The sequence below is a fragment of the Giraffa tippelskirchi genome, chromosome 9 (genome assembly GCF_054371585.1).
Source record: "Giraffa tippelskirchi isolate mGirTip1 chromosome 9, T2T-mGirTip1v1.2.pri, whole genome shotgun sequence".
In the NCBI taxonomy this organism is placed as follows: domain Eukaryota; kingdom Metazoa; phylum Chordata; class Mammalia; order Artiodactyla; family Giraffidae; genus Giraffa; species Giraffa tippelskirchi.
Window position 1 is genome coordinate 33,330,704 of NC_137283.1, and position 25,141 is coordinate 33,355,844.

The following is a 25,141-nucleotide window of genomic DNA, read 5'->3' on the forward strand; positions in this document are numbered from 1 at the left end:
TTGATAGCCACTGGCCAGCACTCGGTCATTATTGAGTGTTTGAAGTGTAGCTACTTGGGCTGAGGGGCTGAATTTTTAAAAATTGTATGTAATTTTGATTAATCTACTAAGACATTCACATGAGGCTCACGGCTCCCATAGTAGTAGACAGCAGAGGAGTAGTGGATTTGAATGGAGCAATCTCATGCTCTTTCATCCTAGTATCCTCCTGTTTGTGGCTTCTACACTCAAGATGTCCTCATGATCCAAGATGGCTGTTGGAGCCATACCGTGAATCCACATTCCAGGCAGCAAGAAGGAATATGGACAAAAGGGCTAGTCCCTTCCCTTTTAATGAGGCTTCCTAGGTGTCCTACACAACTACTTCTAGTCTACAGCTTGCCCAAAACTTAGTCACATGCCTACACTGAGCCACTAGGAATCTAGGAAAGATTCTGGTGTTTTGTTTTTTTCTTTTTTTGACTGAAGAAGAGATTTGAGGGTAGGCAGTTGTCTCCCTGCCACAAAAAATGTATTATTAAGTCCACCATTCCCATCCATTCCTCCATCCCAACCCAAACTCATTCCTAGTCTGCAAAGATAACTGCTATGAATAACACTGTGTAGAACCCTCTGGCAAAATCACTTATATACACACATACTTTTTTTAGCATTTTAATATTTTATGTGCTCTCTGCAGATCACATATTGCATTTTTACAACATATTTTGAATCACTGATCGAATGTATAGATCGAGATCATTCTGCTTCATCAAGTATACAGTCAGTTCTGTGAGGGCAGGCAGTATATGTGCTGTGCTCATTCTTATGCCCTAGCTGTAGGAGACTGAAAACATTCAGCATAAAAGTCTTCTTTTATGGATATATCATAATTTAGTTAACCCATTCTTTCCTCCTACCACTAAACTAATAACCCTTCTCAAGAAAAAAACAACTTTGCTTTGTGCTCTGAGAGCTTTAGACAGTTAACTAAATAAGGGACACCCATCCAATTTCTTGTCTTCCCAACCAACTGCAAAAATTGATTATCTCTACTCTGTTACGATTTGATTCAATTGTTGTAACAACTTGAAACTATGTGTCCGTGTTTCTCTTACTCCATAGAGGTATGCATTGACTCAGAGCACCAGTTAAGGGAAAAGTCCAACTAGTTAAAAGTTCCTTTAGAGAGAGAGCCAGATCACTTCTTTGTGTTTCCAGACATTCTGTTGGTATAGATGTACTCTACAGCTGGAGATAAATAGTTATATGAATGGTTGTATGTACCACTTGGAACAGGAGTGCAGTGAATGGATGTTTCGAAGGGCTCTCACCATCCCCAGCTGTTAGAGAGTCTGACAAACAGGAAGGAAACAATAGCTTTGGAAGCAGACAAATCCGACTTTGACTACTGGTTCAGCCCTTTCCTAATTCTGTGACTAAGAAAGTCACAAAATGTCACTGAGGCTCAATGACCTTGTCATTAAAAGGTGATAGTGTCCTTTGCCTTCTAGCATTGTGTGAATCAAATGGAATATTATCTATCGCCTGCCCATAGCAGGATTCACGCAATCAGATCTATGCATGTGGATAACATTCATGTGTTTCCAAAATACTGGAATAGATCCTAAGAGTCAGTGGATCAATTTCAAGATCCTTTCTTTTTTTTTTTTTTTTTTTTCTTTTCTTTTAGTATTTATTTATTTGGCTGTGCTGGGTCTGTTCCAGCTCTTAATTGTGGCATGTGGGATCCAGCTCCATGACCTGGGATCAAACTCAGGCCCTCTACATTGGGAGTGCAGAGTCTCAGCCACTGGACCACCAGGGAAGTCCCAGGAGATCTTCTTGATGGTGGAGTTGCTCATCAGTATTGAGTAACTCAGACTGATCTGGCCTGAAATTGAGCACATTTTCATTTCTCTATACAGGCATCCTTACAGAAACATAGTCCAAATGAACTTGGGTGGCTCCCTCACTGATGTATTTGGTCCATGATTTTGGTATCTAGAGGACATAGAGACCAGTGCAATGACCAGGGCAGTAGCAGCCCACCAGACCAGGACTTGGCATCCTAGACTCCAATTCAGAAATATTTCTAAACCAGAATTTTACATTGACCATATGCAACAGAAATCATTAGGCTACTGGCTAAAAATGCATATTCCTGGAGCCCAGCTAAAAAGTGCAGAATCAGAATTTATGGCAGAGGGATCCACAGTCCCCCAGGTTAATGAGCTTACTAGGTGATTTTTGTGCATGAGGAAATTGTAAAACTTTTTTCCTGGAATGATTTAAATTGAACAACAACTAAAGTGAGTAACTGAATACTCCTTAGAATCTATCTTATATAAGTATATATAGAGAGATATATCTATATAGATAATAGAGATATATCTAGATATGTCTAGGTATAGAGATATATCTATAGAGATAACATGGTTAACTGCCACTAGACTGCAAAAGTAAGAACACAAAGATACCCATTTCCTCAAGAATATATCAACAACACAGTGTGATGCAAACAGGATGGAGATAAGTAAGCGGTCCACAGAAATAGCAGAGAGGAAGAAGTGATTAACTCTGGTAGGAGAAATTTTAAGAATGACATGATATCTGAGCTGGACTTTTAAGGATGAATAGGAGTTCACCAAGTTGCCAAGATGGCAGGGAAGCATTTCTCAAGCTTTAATGCATGTATGATAGAATCACTTGGGTATCCTATTAATAAAATGCAAGTTCTGTTTCAGTGAATTTGGGTGACACTCCTAGGTGATGGCTTATTGATCACACTTTGAGTAGCAAAGCTCTAAAAGTAAAAATTACATTGATTATAATGGATCAGATGAAGTTTCCATTTTACCCATAGTGAGGCATGCATTACACATTTTGTTGATATTTCCTGACTGTCTTTTATGAAGAACTAGCTATCTCTTTCCTTCTGCACAGAAATATCTTCACTAAATACATACATTCCTAAAGCATCCCACCTTGGACCATGGTGTTGCCCATGTAAGAAGCAAGTCACTTCAAAACTCAGCCTCAGCAGTTCTAGTCTTGCAGCAAACTGTTCAGTGTTTATTAGCCATCTCTCTGCTTCAGAGAAATGTCTGTTTGAGTCTTTTGCTCTCTTTTTGATTGATTGGTTGTTTTTATGGTATTGAATCGCATGTTCAGTTCATTTCAGTCACTCAGTCATGTCCAACTCTTTGCGACCGCATGGACTGCAGCACGCCAGGCCTCCCTGTCCATCACCAACTCCCGGAGCTTATTCAAACTCATGTCGATTGAGTCAGTGATACCATCCAACCATCTCATCTTTTGTCATTCCCTTCTTCTCCTGCCTTCAGTCTTTCCCAGCATCAGGGTCTTTTCAAATGAGTCAGTTCTTCGCATCAGATGGCCAAAGTATTGGAGTTTCAGCTTCAGCATCAGTCCTTGCAGTGAATATTCAGGACTGATTTCCTTTAGGATTGACTGGTTGTATCTCCTTGCAGTCCAAGGGACTCTCAAGAGTCTTCTCCAACACCACAGTTCAAAAGCATCAATCTTCAGTGCTCAGCTTTCTTTATAGTCCAACTCTCACATCCATACATGACTACTGGAAAAACCATACCTTTGACTAGATGGACCTTTGTGGGCAAAGTAATGTCTGTGTTTTTTAATAGGCTGTCTAGGTTGGTCATAACTTTTCTTCCAAGGAGCAAGTGTCTTTTAATTTCATGGCTGCAGTCACCATCTGCAGTGATTTTGGAGCCCCCCCCAAATAAAGTCAGCCACTGTTTCCACTGTTTCTCCATCTATTTGCCATGAAGTGATGAGATCAGATGCCATGATCTTAGTTTTCTGAATGTTGAGCTTTAAGCCAACTTTTTCACTCTCCTCTTTCACTTTCATCAAGAGGCTCTTTAGTTCTTCACTTTCTGCCATAAGTGTGGTGTCATCTGCCCAGTTTTCCCAGCACCACCTACTGAAGAGATTATCTATAGCCCATTTTATATTCTTGCCTCCTTTGTCAAAGATAAAGTGTCCGTAGGTGTGTGGGTTTATCTCTGGGTTTTTTTATCTTGTTCCATTGATTCATATTTCTGTTTTTGTGCCAATACCATACTGTCTTGATGACTGTAGCTTTGTGGTATAGTCTGAAAACAAGAAGGTTGATTCCTCAAGCTCCATTCTTCTTTCTCAAGATTGCTTTGGCTATGCAGGATCTTTTGTGTTTCCATTACAAATTGTGAAATTTTTTGTTTTAGTTCTATGAAAAATGCCATTGGTAATTTGTTAGGGATTGCACTGAATCTGTAGATTGCATCTGGTAGTATAGTCATTTTCACAATATTGATTCTTCCAACCCAGGAACATGGAATATCTCTTCATCAAAGACATTATATTGTCTTTGATTTCCTTCATCGGTGTCTTATAGTTTTCTCTATACAGTTATTTTGTCTCCTTAGGTAGGTTTATTCCTAGATATTTTATTCTTTCTGTTGCAATGATAAGTGGGATTAATTCCTTAATTTTTCTTTATGATTTTTCACTGTTAATGTATAGGAATGCAAGTGATTTCTGCATATTGATTCTCTATCCTGCAACTTTACTAAATTCAAAAATCACTGATTAGCTCTAGTAATTTTCTGGTAATATCTTTAGGGTTTTCTGTGTATAGTATTATGTTGTCTGCAAACAGTGAGAGTTTTACTTCTTTTCCAGACTAGGTTTGTTTTATTTCTTTTTGTTCTCTGATTGCCACAGCTCAGACTTCCAAAACTATATTGAATAATTGTGGTGAGACTGGACACCCTTGTCTTGTTCCTGATCTTAGAGGAAATGCTTTGTTTTTCACCATTGAGAATAATGTTTGCTGTGGGTTTATTATATATGGCCTTTATTATGTTGAGGTAGATTCCTTCTATGCCCATTTTTTGAAGAGTTACTATCATAGATGGGTGCTGAAAGTAATTTTTAAAGTTTTTTTTTTTCCTTTTTGGTCTGTTTCCTATGTCCTTTATTCTTTTTTTCTTCACCACAGCCTCAGATTCACAGTTTTTTTTCCTTTTTCTGTCCTCAAATTAAGCAATAGGAGAACATCTTTTTCACATAAAAAACCTGGGTGCTCCTCAGTCCTTTCCTTTTTTAGTGATGCTGCCAGAGTTTGGCTCTTTCTTTGTTCTCTTTGTTACCCTCTAAGAGATTTCCCCTGTAATTACAGCTCTAAGCTTAACCCCTCTCTTGGGGTCCAGGCTATTCTGCCAACTGGCAGCAAAGCATGGAATGGTGGTTATGACCCCAGACTTCAAAGATAGATAAACCTAGATTACAATCCAGGCTTTCATATGAACTCGGTGACCTTATGCAAATTGCTTAACCTCTCTGAGCCTCAGTGTCTTCACTGAGGTATTAGAGATGAAAGAGGAATAATAAAGGTACCTATCTCTAGAGGGTGTAGAGAGAAAGGAGTCTCCAACACTATTGGTTGGAATGTAAGTTGGTGCAGCCATTATGGAGAGGAATATGTAGGTTCTTTCAAAACTAAAGATAGAATTGTCATATGATCCCACAGTCCCACTCTTGGGCGTATATCCAGAGAAAAGCTAATTTGAAGAGATACATGCACCCCAATGTTCATAGCAGCACCATTTACAGTAGCCAAGACATGGAAGCAATCTAAATGTCCTTTAACAAATGGGTGGATAAAGAAAATGTGGTACATATATGCATTGGAACATTACTAACCCATAAAAAAGAATAAAACAAAATCATTTGCAGCAACATGGATGAACTTAGAGATTATCATATTAAGTGAAGTCAGGCAGAGAAAGACAAATGTCATATGTTATTACTCACATGTGGAATTTAAAAAATGATACAAATGAACTTATTTACAAAGCAGAAATAGACTCCCAGACATAGGCAACAATTCATGATTATCAAAGGGGATAGAGGGAAAGTAGATAAATTAGGAGTTTGGGATTTCATATATATATATAGGAGAAGGAAATGGCAGCCCACTCCAGTATTCTTGCCTGGAGAATCCCAGGGACGGGGGAGCCCAGTGGGCTGCCGTCTATGGGGTCGCACAGAGTCGGACACGACTGAAGCGACTTAGCAGCAGTAGCAGCATATATATATATACATATATATATATATATATATATATATATATATATATATAATGAACAACTATATATATAAAATAAACAGGAAGAACCTACTCTATAGCATAAGGAAGTATATCCAATATCATGTAATAACCTATAGTGGAAAAGAATCTGAAAAAGAGTATATATGCACAAGAGAGTATATATATTAATAAAAGAGCTATATGTATATATGTATAACAGAATCACATTGCTGTACACCCGAAGCCAGCACAATATTTTAAATTAAATATACATCAATTTAAAAAGTGGTTATTAAAAAAAGGTACCTATCTCATGGGCTTCCCAGGTAGCTCAATAGTAAAGAATCTGCCTGCTAAGGCAGGAGATGCGGATTCCATCCCTGGCTCGGGAAGATCCCCTGGAGAAGGAAATGGCAACCCACTCTAGTATTCTTGCCTGGGAAATCCTGTGGACAGAGGAGCCTGGTGGGCTGCAGTCCACAGGGTCACAAAAGAGTTGGACACAACTTAGCAACTAAAAACAACAACCTGTCTCCTAGTATTTATGAAAGTAACAGTCAGTTCTATGTAAAAGGCATAGTACCTGGTTTATGATGATTATTCAGGAAGAGTAGCTACATAGTCATCATACTCACCTGCCCTCCTACCATAACCTCCACCTCACCACCCTGTGCTGACCCAGATTGATGACTTGCATGCCCTGGTATCTAGCACCACCCTGCCACCTTCACACGGCTTCTCTCCCCCATACTGTACTACCCTGTGTTTTGCCTGAAATCAACTCCTGCTGTGTATTTCTTCTAAAGAGCTCAATCTTGTTTGAACAGAAAAACAAATACACCCACACAGACTACACGTTTGCTATCTCTCCATGTTCCATTCAAGCCTTGTGGACAAGTACAGAAGGCGAAGCAGCTTAGGGAGAAAAAGTACTTGGACACATTTGCCAAGCAAAGGTGCAGCCATGGCAATCCAGGTACACACAGGAAGATAACTGAGATTTTTCAGTTAGGAGTTTGACAGGCTTTACTCCTAATCACGTCTACCTGTCTCATATATCTGAGGTGACTAACTTCTGTTCTGTGTCCCATAGTGCTGTTGCTTCCTGCTATAATGACAGCCATCATAAAATGACAGTCTTTTCAAAGACTTGCCATTTGTTTTAAGATGGACCAGGGATGCTTAAGTTGTGTCCAGAAATACTTCAATAAATAATCATTTTGTTACAAACTCAGTTAAACTCCTTCAACACTTACCTCCGCAAGTATCCCGATCTTCCTATCTGAAGATTCTATGTAGCACAGATGCTGAAAGGCAGGCTGGTTCAGAAGGCTGGTCTGGCTTTATTGCCCTTTGTCCTGAAATAGACTGTCATGGGTAGGTAGCCAGTGATGGAGAGGGTGGGGAAAGTTGACCTCCCTACTTTTCTTGTTCCTATCACTCTAGGGGAGCTGATGTTTTTTTTTCCTAGCCTGGTGCTTCTCAAACTTTCACAAATTTATTGATTCATCAAAAAATATTTCCTGCCTGCTTCCTATGCGCAGGAACAGGATCCATGAGGGAGGTGCTGGCTCCGGTTCAGCTCCTGGACTTCTCTGTAGCAGAGATCCTGGGGGCATCTGGCTGGAAGGGGGAGGGCTGGGGGCCCTTTCTGGGAAGCCAGAGGTGCACAGCCAGGGTTTCTCTTTTAATTACTTACTTATTTGGGGGTGGTCTCAGGTGCAGCTTCTACTCTAAGAACCTAAAGAGGGTCTGAAGCCCACCCCTCCCCACACCCCACTTTGGCCCTGCCCCTGAATTTGAACCATGACAAAGAGGATGCTTCCTGGCAAGGGAGTTACAGTCTACTGCTGAAAGAAACCGACACTAAATGAGGAGGTAAACCCCAAAATGAATAAAGGTGCAAGAAATACAATGCGAGGGATGAAGAAGGTAGCGTGATAAAGAATAATGAGAAATGCTAGGGGAGGTGACATTTAAAATGGAATTTGAACGTAAGGGGTCAGGCACAAAGGGACAAAGGGGCAGGTGTGATGGCAGGTGGAACCACACATGGGCCTAGAGGTGAGAGCAGAAGGGCCCTCGGCCAGCAGAGTGGGAAACCAGGGCTGAGGAGCACTAGCTAAGGTCAGAGTCGAGATGGAGTCATGTCCCATGTACAGCCGGCTAAGGGGTTTGTGTTTTATACCCAGTGCAGTGGAAAGCCAAAGGTTTAAAAAGCAGGACAGCTCCCTGCCCTTTTTTAATTAAACGAAATCTTATTTAGAAGACATATTTTAAATGATTAAAGCAGACCTTTCTGATTGAACTGAGGAAGGGGACCCTGAGCCGGTCTGAGAAGACTTCTCCTAAGCTACTCCCCAGGCACTTCCCTGGCTGTTCAGGACACAGTTAACTTTCCATTCCTGGCAAAGGGAAGCCATTGCTGGTATTGAAGGCTGGAAATGATTTCAGCTAGGAGTGAATAAAAAAACTGGTGTCAGAGGCTGGAAGCCAGGTTCTCTGGAGGAAATGGGTTTGAAATGATGCAGGGCAGGACTGTTACAAGATTTCCGTTAGCATTATTCAGCATCCTCGGCTAGGAGTAGAAAAAGTGGATGGTTAGAGTTAGGCAAGATGAGTATGACAAAAGCTCTAAGATGTTGGCTATGTATGGATCCAGGGGTGTTGAAAAAGAAGAAGAAGACTCAGGAGAGGATTTGAGGACTAAAGTACGGCAAGAACATTGAGCCCACCAGGAGTTTTGACTGAAGATAGGCTTGGAAAGAGCATGAAAGATGTAGCGGAAGAGATAATCAGGAATTGTTGGTTGGAGATGTGCTGGGTGACAAGATCTAAAATCCATCTTGTGAGTACCTAGGGCAAGTGATGGTCAAGATTTCTGGGGCAGAAGAGGACCAGGAGCAACAGGGCTGCTGAAATCATGCAGCTGATGGTAGGGAGGATGGAGAGGAAAACTGTAGGCTGGATATGACTGATGGTTCATCAGTATACTGTGGTAACGAAAGTGGGAAGAGGGTGACATGATTGAGTTATATAGTCTTAAATAAAAATTATTTTGTTTTAATTCACCTTGATTAGTATTTTAGACCCTCAGAAGTTTACAAAGAAAATACAATCATTACCTTTGTATCCATCACTCAGCTTAAGAAATAAAGCTCTATACCAACACCATTGTAGCCCCTTAGGTAAATCCTCATAGATTCATCCCCACTCCTGCCCCTACCAAAGTAACTGCTATTAAATAGGTCTTATCATTGCCTATCATTCTTTGTGTTTTTTCTAAATTTACGTGTATCCTTAAAGCTTTGACTTCCATGTTTTAAACTTTTATAGAAATGATACTGTACATTTTTCTATAATTTCCTTTTATTCATTCAACTTTGAATTGTGAGATTCATTCAAGTTGAGATATATATATAAGTATATACATATGTACACACACACACACACATATACACCCACATACACATATACCGACTTCAGGTTCATTCATATGTAACTACTGCATAGTTTTTCACTATATGAATATAAAATTTATTTATTATTCTCTTTGGTGAACATTAAATTGTTTCCAATTTTAGTCATTTCCAATCTTATCACAGTTTATACATATCTTGTTGTGCCTCTGGGTGAGAGTTGCTCTAGACTCACCTAGCAATGAAACTGTTGAGTCCTAGAGTAAGGACTTTTTTAGCTGACTTAGATATTGCCAAATTGTTCTCAGATATGGTCATAAACATTTATACTCCATCCAGAAGTCTAAGTTTCCATTACTTCAGATTATCATCCCCACTTGGTATTGTCCAACTTCTTAACTGAGTATGAAATGGGACTTACTAAGGCTCTGGCTGTATTTCCCTGATTAGAAGCGGACTTGAGCGTCTTCTCATGTTTTGTGTGATATTCATATGTTCTGGTCTGTGGATTGCCTCTATGTATCTTGTTCCCATTTTCTTTATATTGTATGATTTACTTTTTTACTAATATATAGCATTTCATCATATATTCTAGACACTAATCCTGAGTGATATATGCACTGAAAACTTCTGTTTTTTTGTTTGCTTTTGCTATCTTTGATTGACCCACCTTCTTAATTTTAACCCAGACAAATTTACCAAGCTTTTCTAAGCCATATTTTAAAAATTCTCAAAAGTTCTAGAATGAATGTGATCTAGAAGCACCCATGATAAGTTAGGCGAAATCTTTTTGTCGTAGGTTATAGAAAGGAAGGATTAGTGAGTGGCCTATACTTGAAAAGAAGACTTCCGGGAGATGAGAGATTTCTAGAAAAATAAACTAATATAAAGTGATATATTATATCAAACAAATAGTATGCTAAGGATCCAAGTTGAAGAGGATTGGTGAGGGACGTGCAGCACACGGCATCTTAAAGAGGAGGTGGAGAATGAGCCAGGTGCAGGCGGAGGAAAAAAAGAAACGTTTGGAAAAGGCTCACCTCTTAGCCAGTGGCTCTGAATGCCAGGAACAAAGGAGACAGAAATGAAGAGGGACTTGTATGGATCTCTTCACCACAGGACTCTTCACAGACTTGACTGTGCACCTGAATTGCCTGGGGATCTTGTTGAAATTCATACTGTAATTCAGTGGATCTGTGGCCCAAGACACCACATTCCTAACTGACTCCCAAGTGATGCCTGTGCTGCAGGTGTAGGGAGCAGTGAGGTCATGCACCATCCTTTGCAGTCAACATTTTAACAGCATTTCTCAAGATAAACTATGTGATCTCAGAAAAAGTATTCAGAAGCCAACAAATCTACAGAAAATTTTGTTTGACCTTGCACATTTCTCTCATTCCTTCCTTCCAGAGATTGATCCTTCCCACTCCTTTGCAGTTTCCCAGATCTTGAGACTCAAGTCGTTGAATAACAAGGTAGGAGACCACTGCTCTGTTACAAGAGAGTTGTGTTGACTTTCAGCCCAAGCAGATCCTTGGACAGGGTGACAAGAACTAGGATGATCTGTCTAGGGCTTTGGCAACTGAGGAAGCTGAGCCACCTTAGGCTGATGATACACAAGTCTTTTAAAAGGAAATGAGATGGACTGGGAGTTTGGGATTGACATATACACACTGCTGTATTTAAAATAGATTGCCCAGAAGAATCTACTATATAGCACAGGGAACTCAACTCAATATTCTGTAGTAAATTAAATGGAAAAAGAATTTGAAAAAAATAGGTAAATATATATGTATACCTGAATCACTTTGCTGTATACCTGAAACTAACACAACATTGTTAATCAACTATGCTCCAATATAAAATTTAAAAAAAAATTAAAGAAAATTTGAGGGAAATGCCTTGAGATTAAGACTGGGCTCCATCAGAGAGGGTGGGGGAGCTAACCTCACTTTCCAAGGAAGCTGAATGGGTCACAAAGCTTATTGCAGGCAGAGTTGTCCTGAACAAGACAGTCTGAAAAATCTGACATTCCGGGTGTTTGGTTAAACAGTGACTTCAGCTGCTTAAGGCACTGAGGCTAGCTGAATTAATATTCCTATCCTAAGGAGACATTATCATGAATGGCATAAAAAAAAAATCCTGAGAACAATAATAATTTTTTAGAGTTTATTTTTCCCTGAACTGTAATTATTATGAACCACTTGTTTGTTTCTAAACAATCACACATTATAAAATAATTTGTATCTCTAAGCTACAGTAATGTGTACGTTCAGCTTTAGAAATAAGCAGTGCCCAAGGCTTTAAAGAAATGAAGGAAATTGATGTTTTCATTGAGAGTTTGTCATTTACTAGTTTAGTAACCTGGGGGCACAGGCACTTCACTTCTTTGGATCTCAGTTTCTTCATCCATAAAATGAGGGAAATGATGTTAATACTGTCTAAAGATCCAGTCCATGGTTTTCCTTTCATTTAGTTATTTTTAGCTCATTTAGATGGAAATTTCTATAGAAGAACTATGAGTATGAGCTTTAATGTGCTCAGCAAATGCTTGCGTCCTTTAGTCTGACAATCTGGGAAACCAGAGAAAAAAGGAACCATCCCTGGAAGAAGCTGCAGAAATATTCTGGCTTAAACTAGCCTGTTGCTGATGTGCTGGTTTGTGGATACTCTGTCCAAGGCCATTTTAGTTTATCTTGAGAAAAGCTGTAACCAACCCAAGGATCCTGAGATCCCTGTTGGAGTTCAGCTGACATAGTTTGAAGGTGGTTTTGTTTTCCTCCTTGAAGCTGATTATTATTCTGAATAGATTCAGTCAGCTGTCTTATTTTCTTGCTATGCTGAATGAAGAGGCATCTTTGTACCTGTAGGATATTTATTGCTTTAGTTATGAATTCAGTTCTCTTGGATATAGCTCCTATGTTGGGTCTTTTCCCATTTTTTTCATCTTTTTCTTTTCTCATAATCTTTACTGGTGGCTATCAGGATAGTAGCAAAGACTTGAAAATTGTCTTAAATTCAGTACTTAGTTTGTTTAACATCAACCTCTGGCGTCAGGGGCGTCTATGTTTCTTCCTGTTTGTTGTCTCTTGTGCAAGAAGGGAAACCAGACCAAGCCCTTGGAAGACACTGAACACCATAGCCTGGAAAAGTTTATTGTCTTGCAGGCTCATTCAAGGGTTTCAGACCTTGGAGATGAAGACAGGAATCTAAGTGGCCTCAAAGATATCCCACTTTCAGGAAGACACACGGGTTCAACCGGGAGGCAGAGATTGAGTTTTAGATGATGAGAGCAGCTCCTCTCTTTTGCTACCAAAGAGATTTCAGAACTGGGCCTTCCCATGAGGGAGAGAAAAACACCAGGGAGAGGGGAAGTCCCTCAACAATGATCACCGGTGCTAGAATGCTGAGCTGCCATTACAGCTCATGGAGATGTCCAGCTGGAAATATTTGAAAGGCTTTTGATACTCAGTGGAAAAGTCCAGAAGGGGTTCCAGGGTTAAGGGTCACATATGTAACCTTGAAGGCTACGTGTGACAGTTGTTTTTCTATCAGCACTTGACAGGTGTGTCATGGACAGCACGTCTGACTCCTCAGGGGAGCTGACAAAATGTCAGGGCTCTACGCCCAGATTAGTTGAGCTGTCAGTCACTTCAGGCCCTTGTACAAACAGTTACGAGTCTCTCGGCCCTTCCTATCCATTCAGGCTTTCTTTCAAGTTAAACAAAGTCATTGACCATCACAAAGGAAATATTCATCTCATTGTTGTGGAGGGAAAAAAGGTGCAAAATGGAACTGTTTACTTTGCTGTGTTTGGATTATAAACAAATATTCACACCTGTGCTGGGCCTCCAGCTGATGAAGAACTCAGCCAACTATTTGAAACAGACACATTTTCATACTTTTCATAACTTCCAGTCACTTTAGCGCAGATTGCCAAGACTGAAAATTAAAAGATGAAGAAGAAAAAGAGCAAACATTCTGTGGATAATTAACCACAAGAGGAAAATTGCTAAATTGGTTGAACTTCATAACCAATCTGTGATATAATCATTTCTGTATTCACCAACTTGCTGGAGGTAGAATACCTTTAAAAGGAGCCTTTGCAGAATTGATGGCGCTGATAGATTGCTCCAACACATAAAGTGAAAGAGCAGTGAATGCATTTCACCACAGTATTCATGCCAAGTGCTAAAGCTGGAATAAGAAGCAAAGTGAGGAAAACTAACATGATCAATTGAGTAAAAAATGTGGCCAGGTCAACCTCACCAAGGGTAGTCTCTTGGTCTCTTGTTTTTAACTCTGGTCAGCTGAATAGCATAGTAACTCCATGGCATCCAAATATTGATTGGGTATCCAACATTCCGAAGTCTGCTGACTACATAGAGACAGCTTCTGTCAACAAACAAATAAGCCCTTTGCTGCTTCAGTCTGTGCAGTTAAGTGAATCTTTTTGAAAGATCTTCAAAAGTAATTACCTGGCTCTTTTTAGAGGGCACCGTTACCTTGCTCAGTTTCCTCTCAGATCTGTATCGAGTTATTTGCTGGATTTTAATTTCCTGGAATTCAGGGCTGGCTTAGGGACTGAGTTAGTTTGCTCAGAGCTGCCAACTGGTAGCCAGACACTACAGTGGATGCAGCCAACGAGGTTGTTCGCGTGATGTTGGAGCACCATGGGTGGTCTTCATGTTCACATGGCTGACTCACCTGCATACCCCCAGGCGGGTCTGGAAGCAACTATGACATTTGGTGAACGTTAAAAAAAAAAAAAAAAATACACAGCCATTTTCTTAAATGAAGCCTGGAAGATTTGTATTAGATTTTTAAACTGAAAATTAGGTCCCTGGATCTTCCTTCTCCCTGTAAACACTAGTTATGGTTATCACTCACAGAACCATTTTGTGGTCAGTCCCAAGGGTATTGTAAATGAATTTTGCTTGAAATGGCATAAACATTCATGGAGTGAGTGAGGATGACACCAGACTCAAAAATGAATGAAGCAGGGATCCTAGCCTAAGTAAAGTTTTCTTCTACCAGGGAGAGGAACCAAGTAGAAAGATCGTTTTTAACATGAGAGGAGCTATGGAAGTTCTAAAGAGGGTTCTAAGGAGTTTTCTTTGAGGTGAGTAGAAAAGGAGATTGATGCGGAAGAGATGTTGATCCTGAGGCAGGGTTTCTCAACCTCAGCACTATTGACATTTAGGGCCCGAAAGTTCATTGCAGAGGAGCATCTCTGGCCTCTACTTTCTAGATCCCTGACACACACACACACACACACACACACACACACACACACACACACACACACACACACACACCCCTGGCCTCTACTTACTAGATCCCTGTGAGAGACACACACGTGCGTGCACACACACACACACACACACACAGACATACACACCAGTTGTCACTACCAACATTTTCTCATACTATTGCCAAAAGTCCCATGAAAGCAACAACAAAAAAAATCACTCCTAGTTGAAAAGCACTCTTCTTACACATTCTTAAAGTTGAACCAAGATGCATGTTAAAAATAAACACCTTCTCAGGCCTCACCCTGACTCTGCTGAATCAATGACTACCTAGATGTGGGACCCAAGAGTCTGCCATTTAGCAAGTTCCCCAAGAATTCTTAGACTCATATAGCTGTTAAAACAACTGCAGGCATAAATGCTACCTATTTGGTAAAATAACTCTTCTGATAAATGGATGGAGTATGATGAATGTTTAAGAGTGGCTCTTGGGAACCTGGAATTACATATTTCTATAGACACAATTCAAGTTGGTATTCCTATTCCTCTACTGAAGCTTCACAGTAGGGCTTCACAGACAAGGGAGCAATAATTGAATCCCAGCCCTACCATAGGGAAGTTGCATAGCCTCTCTGAGCTTCATTTTCTTCCTCTTTGCAATAGGGTTGCTAGAACTTTCTTGAGGTTTAAATTCTGCCCCCTCACCTTCATTGAGGTGAATCTTCCTTTCATTGAAGTTTCAGCTTAAATCTCCCTCCCTCATCAGGGTCTTTCCTGACTACCCAGTGGTTCTGTCACATTACTGGATTTTAATTCTCTGCATAGCATTGATTCTGTTGTTTGTTTTGTTTAAGAACTTGTTGATTATCTCCTCTTACTAGAATAGAAGCTTTAGGAAAGCAGGCACTTTGGGTATCTTGTTCACTGCTGTGTCCTTAGCACCTGGAATGATGCCTGGCACACAGTAAGCTCTTAGGGACTATTGAGTGACTCATGTGCCAAAGACCTTATACAGTGCCAGGCATTCAATAGGTGCTCAATTAAAGCTAGTCATGGTTATTATTTTTATTTAAATTTCTTTGAGATGACACAAGATTTTGATCCAGAAAATCTCCCTCCATTCACAAAGGAGGTGGTAGAGGTCCCATGACAATGGACTGCTTTTAATTAGGGATCAAGGAAGAAAACTGTTTGGATATTTCAAAATTTCTACTATCACCTTTAATACTGTTTTCTCTTTCTCTGGGATTCTCTGGTAGCTCAATCAGTAAAGAAACTAACTGCAGTGCAGCAGACCCACGTGAGAGTCCAACATGACTTAGTGACTAAACCATCACCACCACTCTTTCTCTAATGCCAATAAAACATGATTACTAATTTTTAAGTGAATTCTATCATAGACAGTAATGAGAGAGTGCCTTCTTGATTTCCCTGTTTTCATTGGACTTTTTTCCCTACTTCACAGATCTCAGATCACTGATAATTGGCTCATGTTACTTACTTCTAGTGGCCCCAAAGCTAACCTCACTGATTTGCTTCCATCTCACCTCAGGGCAAAGAACAGAGCTGTAAATCTGAGCCTCGATGTATAGCAAAAAATTTTCCTGAAGGTGATGTTCAAAATAGCACAGCCAGGAGCCACACACTGTCTCATAAAAGGTGTGGTAGATGCAGGCAGAAGCAGTTTGGTGTTAGGTGTTTGTTTGTTTGGGGGATTTTTTTTTTTTTTTTACAACTGTATTATAATTGAAGAGGATATAGCAGACAGTACTAAGAGGCTTTTGTTGAAGTCTCTGGGACCAATCTGGGGCTGACCTTGAGCTCTAAGACCAATAAGATCAGTCCTTGAAATCAGGGAATGATATTTATAAAAGTCCAACATGCCTTACTATCGTTTCCTCTGAACAGGGAAGGCAGAACAGATATAATGATGTATAAAAACCCAGAAAAGTTGTACTCGCTTCTTTATTACATATGAGAAAGGACATCTGACCATTATTATGGCCACCATTGGTGTGGGGCCTCCATTTTGCTGCTCACTGAGTGAACAGGGTGGTTGTATGAATTGCATTCTTGGCTTGACCGTTGGTTTCTAAATCTCACACATGATTACAGCCAGAGTCAGAAACTTGTAAGGAATAAAATGTAGTTCATCTTCTGTGGTTCAGGCCCCCATGTGCCGTGCTCAGATCTTTTTCAGCAAAGAAACGTGGACCAAAACAAAAGAAACAACCATGATCCTATTAGCAGCTGTTACTTACTGGTCGTATACTATGTGCAATGCTCTGAGCTACAGGCATCAATTATGTATGTGGTTTCATAGTCAAACCTTCTTCCTCTTTTTTTCTAACAGAGAGGTTATACCTAGAATTCTTCAGTGTTCTTTGTCTAGAAGTTTACTTTGTATAAAAAACTATCCACACAGTGTGGATGAAATGTATGTAACTCATAACCTCCTCCAAGATGTGGTATGGACTGGAAAGATACATGCATTCAAAAAAGATCATAATAGGAAAAGGATGTGCATTCAGGAATGTTCACTGCATCATTATTTATATAAGCAAAAAAAAAAAAATCCAAAATGATTATCAAAGAAGACACTGGCTAGGTAAATTATGACACATTTCATATCAGCAACACTATGCAGCTATTAAAAATTAAGAAAATCAATATTAATTGAGACAAAAACATGCTGGGTGAAACCCCCATATATGTACATTCACATCCACACATGCATACACATACATCTCTATTTATGGAAATCTGTGCAAATACAGGTATGGCCAGAGAAGAGCCTTTGAGAGATGGTCACTAAATCATTCACCCTACTCATCTGACATTAGGGACAGAAGGATGCTAGGTGATTTCTGCCTGCTTCTTTGTACTTTTCTACAGTTTTGACAAGTTTTTCCAGTGAGACTAGAAATGTATATCATTTTTTTAAAATAGACTTTACTTTTAAGTTTTGGATTCACAGCCCATCACATGTAGCTTTTCCTGCTGTCTACATCCCCCACTGGAAGGTCCATTTGTTGCACTTGATGAACCTACATTGACATACCCTTATCACTCAAAGTTCATAATTTACATTAGGATTCAGTCTTGGTGCTATACATTCTTTTTTTTTTTTTTTAATAAATTTATTTATTTTAGTTGGGGGCTAATTACTTTACAATATTGTAGTGGTTTTTGCCATACATTGACATGAATCAGCCATGGGTTTACATGTGTTCCCCATCCTGAACCCCCCTCCCACCTCCCTCCCCATCCCATCCCTCTGGGTCATCCCATTGCCCCAGCCCTGAGCATTTGTCTCATGCATCGAACCTGGAATGGTGTTCTATTTCACATATGACAATATACATGTTTCAGTGCTATTCTCTCAGAACATCCCACCCTCACCTTCTCCCTCAGAGTCCGTAAGACTGTTCTGTGCATCTGTGTCTCTTATTATGTCTCGCATATAGGGTTATCGTTACCATCTTTCAAATTCCATATGTATGCATTAGTATACTGTATTGGTGTTTTTCTTTCTGGCTTACTTCACTCTGTATAATGCACTCCAGTTTCATCCATCTCAATAGAACTGATTCAAATGTATTCTTTTTAATGGCTGAGTAATATTCCATTGTGTATATGTACCACAGCTTCCTTATCCATTCATCTGCTGATGGACATCTAGGTTGCTTCCATGTCCTGGCTATTGTAAACAGTGCTGCGATGAACACTGGGGTACACATGTCTCTTTCAATTCTGGTTTCCTGGGTGTGTATGCCCAGCAGTGGGATTGCTGGGTCATATGGCAGTTCTATTCCCAGTTTTTTAAGGAATCTCCACACTGTTCTCCATAGTGGCTGTACTAGTTTGCATTTCCACCAACAGTGTAAGAGGGTTCCCTTTTCTCCACACCCTCTCCAGCATTTATTGCTTGTACTTTTGGATAGCAGCCATTTTGACTGATGTGAAATGGTACCTCATTGTGGTTTTGATTTGCATTTCTCTAATAATAAGTGATGTTGAGCATCTTTTCATGTGTTTGTTAGCCATCTGTATGTCTTCTTTGGAGAAATGTCTGTTCTTTGGCCCATTTTTTGATTGGGTCGTTTATTTTTCTGGAATTCAGCTGCAGGAGTTGCTTGTATATTTTTGAGATTAATTGTGTGTCTGTTGCTTCGTTTGCTATTATTTTCTCCCATTCTGAAGGCTGTCTTTTCACCTTGCTTATAGTTTCCTTTGTTGTGCAAAAGCTTTTAATTTTAATTAGGTCCCATTTGTTTATTTTTGCTTTTATTTCCAATATTCTGGGAGGTGGGTCATGGAGGATCCTGCTGTGATTTATGTCGGAGAGTGTTTTGCCTATGTTTTCGTCTAGGAGTTTTATAGTTTCTGGTCTTACGTTTAGATCTTTAATCCATTTTGAGTTTATTTTTGTGTGTGGTGTTAGAAAGTGTTCTAGTTTCATTCTTTTACAAGTGGTTGACCAGTTTTCCCAGCACCACTTGTTAAAGAGATTGTCTTTTCTCTATTATATTCTTGCCTCCTTTGTCGAAGATAAGGTGTCCATAGGTGCGTGGATTTATCTCTGGGCTTTCTATTTAGTTCCATTGATCTATATTTCTATCTTTGTGCCAGTACCATACTGTCTTGATGACTGCGGCTTTGTAGCAGAGCCTGAAATTAGGCAGGTTGATTCCTCCAGTTCCATTCTTCTTCCTCAAGATTGCTTTGGCTATTTGAGGTTTCTTATATTTCCATACAAATTGTGAAATGATTTGTTCTAGTTCTGTGAAAAATACTGTTGGTAGCTTGATAGGGATTGCATTGAATCTATAGATTGCTTTGGGTAGTATACTGCTATACATTCTATGGGTGTGATTTAAAAAAAAAAAAAAAACTAACAAAATTTAAAGCTTTTATGGATTAATGAAATATTCTGAGTTGTTACTAGAGACTGAATGTTTATGATGTCATCCTATCTCCATCGAGCCCCATTTCTTTGGGATTTCTAAATGAAGGTGAGTCATTTCAAGGGAGAGGATAAGTTTGACTACAGCAATATTTTATTTACACGTCTTCTCCTTGCCTTTGGTTTGCTTGGGAAACTAAAGTAAGTCAGCTGTTCCCCACCTTTCCTTTAGACTGTATTCCCATGGATCAAAAGAAGCTGCACTTGGAGTCATGGTTTTAGGGGCTGAGAAGACAAGAAAGAGCAATGGCAAGGCAGAAGGAGATGTCTGGTGGGCAGTTCCTAGGACAGAACTTCAAATTGTAGGGGCAAAATTTGAGGCATATGCCATGATGTTTGGGACCCTAGAAATACCTTGGGTTGTATTTCAGTGGTATCCCCTGCATTCTCTGTCCCCACAGGTGGAAAAGTGGGGAGACTATTTGAATATGAAAGCCTTAAACTTAAGATTCTGGAGAGCAGGATACATATCATATTGTCCTTTTATCTTCCAGATTTCACTTAAAACCTGGCCTTTAGTCAGCACTCAGTGTGAATGGATAGGAGAAGCAAAGAGATGAAAAAGAAAAAGGCAAGAGAGCCAAAGGGTAGGAGGCTTTAGATTATAAAGCAGGTAGCACCCACTTTTGGGTGAGACCCATTGTTGTTGTTGTTGTTCAGTCACTAAGTTGTGTCCAAATCTTTGCAACCTTATGGACTACAGCAAGGCAGGTTTCCCTGTCCTTCACAATCTCCCAGAGTTTGCTCAAACTCATATCCATTGAGTCAGTTATGCCATCCAGCCATCTTATCCTCTGTGGCCCCCTTTTCCTCCTGCCCTCAATCTTTCCCAGCATCAGCGTCTTTTCCAGTAAGTCTTCTCTTTGCATCAGGTGCCCAAAATATTGGAGCTTCAGCTTCAGCATCAGTCCTTCCAATGAATATTCAGGATTGATTTCCTTTAGGATGGACTGGTTTGATCTCCTTGCTATCTAAGGGACTCTCAAGAGTCTTCTCCAGCACCACAATTCAAAAGCATCAATTCTTTGGCACTCAGCCTTCTTTATGGTTTAACTCTTACATCTGTGCATAACTACTGGAAAAACTATAGCTTTCGCTTTAGGGACCTTTGTTGGCAAAGTGATGAGATCCATTACCTTTTAACCAACTCTCCATAACTTAAAGCTGACTTTGACCACACCTTGTCATCCACATTTGGCTTCTTCCTATACATGATTTTCTCCAGTGAAAATGAAATTTATTGTTCCTCTCTGTTCTCCCACAAAGTTTCAAATGCTCACCAACTCTATTTCCATTTGAAATGACAACCAAAGTAATTGTTCTTTGCACAATGTTTAAGATCATGAAAGCCAGCTTCCACTTAAAATAGGATTCTCTAAACTTCTGAGTACAGGATGTCAACTCTGTCTCTAGATATTAATCACTGAGAGCTCTGTGGTCCTCATCCCTGTGCTTTTGTTGGGAAGAAGAACAGCTGAATGGAAAGAGCATGGGTTTGAATCCTGCCTGTGCATCTCAGTAGTTGTGTGTCCTTGGGATAAGTTATTGGAACTCCCTGAGTGTCCATCTTCTCATTTGTAGAAGGGTGAAAAGAACTCTATTGGATTGTGAGTATTTTATTAAATGAGTATCTGAAAACTGCTTTTTAAATTATTATCTTTCCAGCAAAGCTTTATCACCAGAACAGTGAAGGAGGATCCCATTTTTCAGTTTCTGCATTGCAGTAAGAGTAGAGAGAACAGCCAAAAGCTTCAGCCCTTCTTTGAAAATATTTATTTAAAATTTGTAAAAGTCAAGGCTCAGTTTTAAGAAAGGTCTAGGAGGTCTGGACACGTGGGTCTGATGAACTCAGAGAGGGACACCTGGCTGCAAATTTTTACACAGGGAGGTAACTTTAAAAACAAAAAAGGTACACCGCCTGCTGATTTCTTTATTGGGAAACCAAGAATTATGTAACTCCACATCATAAACAACCCGCATGTGAAATGCGAAGGCAGAAAAAGGACAAGTTTCATCACGGTTATGGGCATTCGGAAACCTATAACCACAAAACAAGCACAGGTGAAGAAATACTCAGTTTTAAGGCTGGTGGATGCCAAGTCAAAACCTCAGAGTACACTTGAGGCAGTGTGGTTTTATTGTACAGCCCTGCCATGGGAGAGTGAAAGGGTAGTGCAGTAGGAAGCCTGAAGGGAGGATACTTTTATCTGTCAACAATTTAGTTTATGGAAAATGATGTCAGATCATTAACTTAGTGGCCATATTGCAGCAAGAGTTACAGAAAGCAGTTACATATTGGGGGTTGATGACGTTATGGTATGAACTGTTGGCTACTTTTTGTTGATAGGGAGAGCAGGTGTATAAACATCCATGAACTGGCTCAGTGTGAGGAGTGTTTTCTTTTAGAGGCTCTCATTGGGCATCAGAGCATCTTTCCTTTAGACCAGAGATCAGAAAACTTTTTCTGTGAAGAGCCAGATAGTAAATGTTCTCAGCTTTGCAGGCCATACGGTCACTATCAAAACTGTTCAACTCTTCTGTCATGAATGCAATTCATGTTTAATTCGTAAACAGATGAGCATGACTGCCTTCCAATAAAACATATTTGTAAAAACAGGTTGTGGGCCAGACTTAGTCCATGGGCCATAGTTTGCTGACTCCTGTTTTGGACCAATAGTCTCTATTTTGGTCACCCCAGACCCTGAACTACTTATATTACCAGCTGACATCATATTCTTCATATTAAAGAAGAATTTAGTTTGTCTTTTGAATAGAATAGCTTTGTGTTGGGTGTTTTTGAATCTGTGACTTAGTTCAGTAAATATTCCTACTATAAAAATATCAGAGTAAGACTATCTCTTCCCTTCTGACATTTTCGTCCCTTGGGAAATCTTCAGGATATGGCTATAAACCGCCTAGTTCAACTTGTATCTCCAGTTTTAATCCCATCTTTCAACAAATTTCCCAACCACCAATAAACCTTCATCTTTTACACAGTAGAGAGGCTCCTGTTTTTTTTTCCAAATACACTGGTTGAACAAACTCACTGGTTGAGTTTATCAGGCTATTCATGTGTTCAGTGGATGTTGCTGCTGCTAAGTCGCTTCAGTCGTGTCCAACTCTGTGCGACCCCATAGACGGCAGCCCACCAGGCTCCGCCATCTCTGGGATTCTCTAGGCAAGAACACTGGAGTGGGTTGCCATTTCCTGCTCCAATGCATGAAAGTGAAAAGTGAAAGTGAAGTCGCTCAGTCGTGTCTGACTCTTAGCGACCCCATAGACTGCAGTCCACCAGGCTCCTCCATCCGTGGGATTTTCCAGGCAGGAGTACTGGAGTGGGGTGCCGTTGCCTTCTCCTCAGTGGATGTTAGATTAATGAAAAAGTAAACAAGTGAAGGAAGAAAAAGGAGGATAGAAGAACGAAGGAGGAAAGTTATGGTACATCATTCAATCAGTGATTTAATGTGTTCTGGTTCTTTTACAGGTAGATTTGTAGTCAGGGGCTTCTGGTTATATGTTCAGTTTATAAGATACATCAGAAATAGACTCACAGATATAGAAAACAAACTTAAGGTTACCAAAGGGGAGAGATAGAGGAGAGATCAATTAGGAACTTGAGATCAACAGATACACACTATTATATATAAAATAAATGTACAACAGAGACTTATTGTATAACATAGTGAACTATATTCAGTACCTTGCAATAACCTATAATGGAAAAGAATGTGAAATACATACATATATATGTATACATATACATGTATATATATAGATATAACTGAATCTCCTTGCTGTATACCTAAAACATAGTAAATCAATTATACTTCAGTTTTTAAATTTTTATTCTATATTGGAGTATAGTTGATTTATAATACTGTGCTTTCATATGGACAGCAAAGTGGTTGTTATACATATACATGTGTCTATGCTTTTACAGATTCTTTTCCCATATAGATTATTACAGAGTATTGAGTATAGTTCCTTGTGCTATACCATAGGTCCTTGTTGATTATTTTGTGTACAATAGTGTATATATGTTAATCCCAACATCCTCATTTATCCCCCCTCCTCCTTTCTCCTTTGATAATCATAAATTTGTTTTCTATGTCTATGAGTCTGTTTCTGTTTTATAAATAAATTCATTGGTGTCATTTTTTAAGGTTCCACATATAAGTATTATATGATATTTGTCTTTCTCTGTCTGACTTATATACTTCAATTTTAAGAAAAAAAGATTCATCAATAAGGAGCCAGCCATTCATTTACTCAGCATATACTCATTCAAGTGTGTCAGTGTGCCATGATTCAGGGATAGAGGGATGGACAAAGTAGACAAAAATCCTTGCCCTCATGGCGCTTACACTCTGTTGGCAAAGGTGGCCAATAAACAAAGAAGTCAGTGTATGATAAGGTGCAAAATGATTGGCTTCCAGGCTCACTTGCCAACTATCAGCACTTGCTATTGCTTCTCCCTCATCAAGCATTTGCTAAAGAGCAACGCAAGCCCTCTTTCCCTCCTCTTCCCTCCTGTAGAACAGATCTGTACCGTGGTCCCAGCGTAAGGTACCATGGTCCCAGCGTAAGGCTGGGACCATAAAGCCATGAGAATTGGGATAGATTCCCAGACGCTGCAAAAACGCTCTCTTGCTCTGGCACCAGGCTGGAAGGAAAGAGGTGCTTCTTTCCAGCGATTTGAACTCTCCCAGGCTGGCAGCCGGCAGGGAACTGTAAAGTGCGGGTGACAGCTTCAGTAACTAGAGCCAGGGGGCTGTCCTTGACAGCCCGAAGCTTGTGCCATCTCGGGACCATATCAGTAACACTACTGCAAACATGGCCGGTGCCCATGGCAATGACAGTCCTGGGAACATCTGTTTTTTCTCTCCCCAAGCCCCAGGGTCTAGAGCCCACGCCTAGAGCCTGGGCTCCTGAGGGGATAAACAGAAAAGGGGATTAGCGGCCAACACGGAGAGAAACAATCAAGGATGTTTGCTGCTGTGCTAGCCAGACCAGCCGCTGCTTGTTCAGACAAAGCCTTTTTCAGCTGCAGAGTCTCCAAGGAAAACTATCAGTGTCGGGAGGCAGGAGACCTAGGAAGCTGACTTCATCCCAGCCCCCAACACGGGACAGGGACAGGATCCTGTCACCCAGGGGAGCCCAGGCTAGCTCCAGGAGCTGAGAAATCTTTCAAGGATACATCTGAAGCATCACATATTCATGAGCTGTCTGGTATATGACCACAAAGGCTGTGAAAGGGGAAGAGTCCAGCACAGCCATGTCCCCTCCAGAGAAGGCTCAGCTCAAGGGAGCCATTATGGACCATGTCATTTCCTGCTAAGAATCATATCTTGCCCCCATATATAGAATTCTGTGCTTTCCAGAGTACTCTCAATTTCAAAACAACAAA

At 40.1% G+C, this 25,141-nt stretch overlaps 1 protein-coding gene and 1 long non-coding RNA gene across 3 annotated transcripts in view; one reads left to right on the forward strand and one right to left on the reverse strand.

Annotated features, from left to right (window-relative positions):
• Positions 1–25,141, forward strand: part of LRIG1 (leucine rich repeats and immunoglobulin like domains 1) — a 539,770-nt gene that overhangs the window by 212,839 nt on the left and 301,790 nt on the right. For both annotated transcript variants that reach the window (XM_081528432.1, XM_081528434.1), the window contains one exon: positions 10,927–10,991. The gene's annotated coding sequence lies outside the window, so the exon portion shown is untranslated. The remainder of the gene's footprint in view (positions 1–10,926; positions 10,992–25,141) is intronic.
• On the reverse strand, positions 1,636–13,877 carry LOC145520937 (uncharacterized). The gene is made up of 3 exons (XR_014064932.1): positions 10,557–13,877; positions 7,354–7,465; positions 1,636–1,873 (listed from the first exon to the last, which is right to left on the reverse strand). It is a non-coding gene; the product is annotated as an uncharacterized LOC145520937 (long non-coding RNA).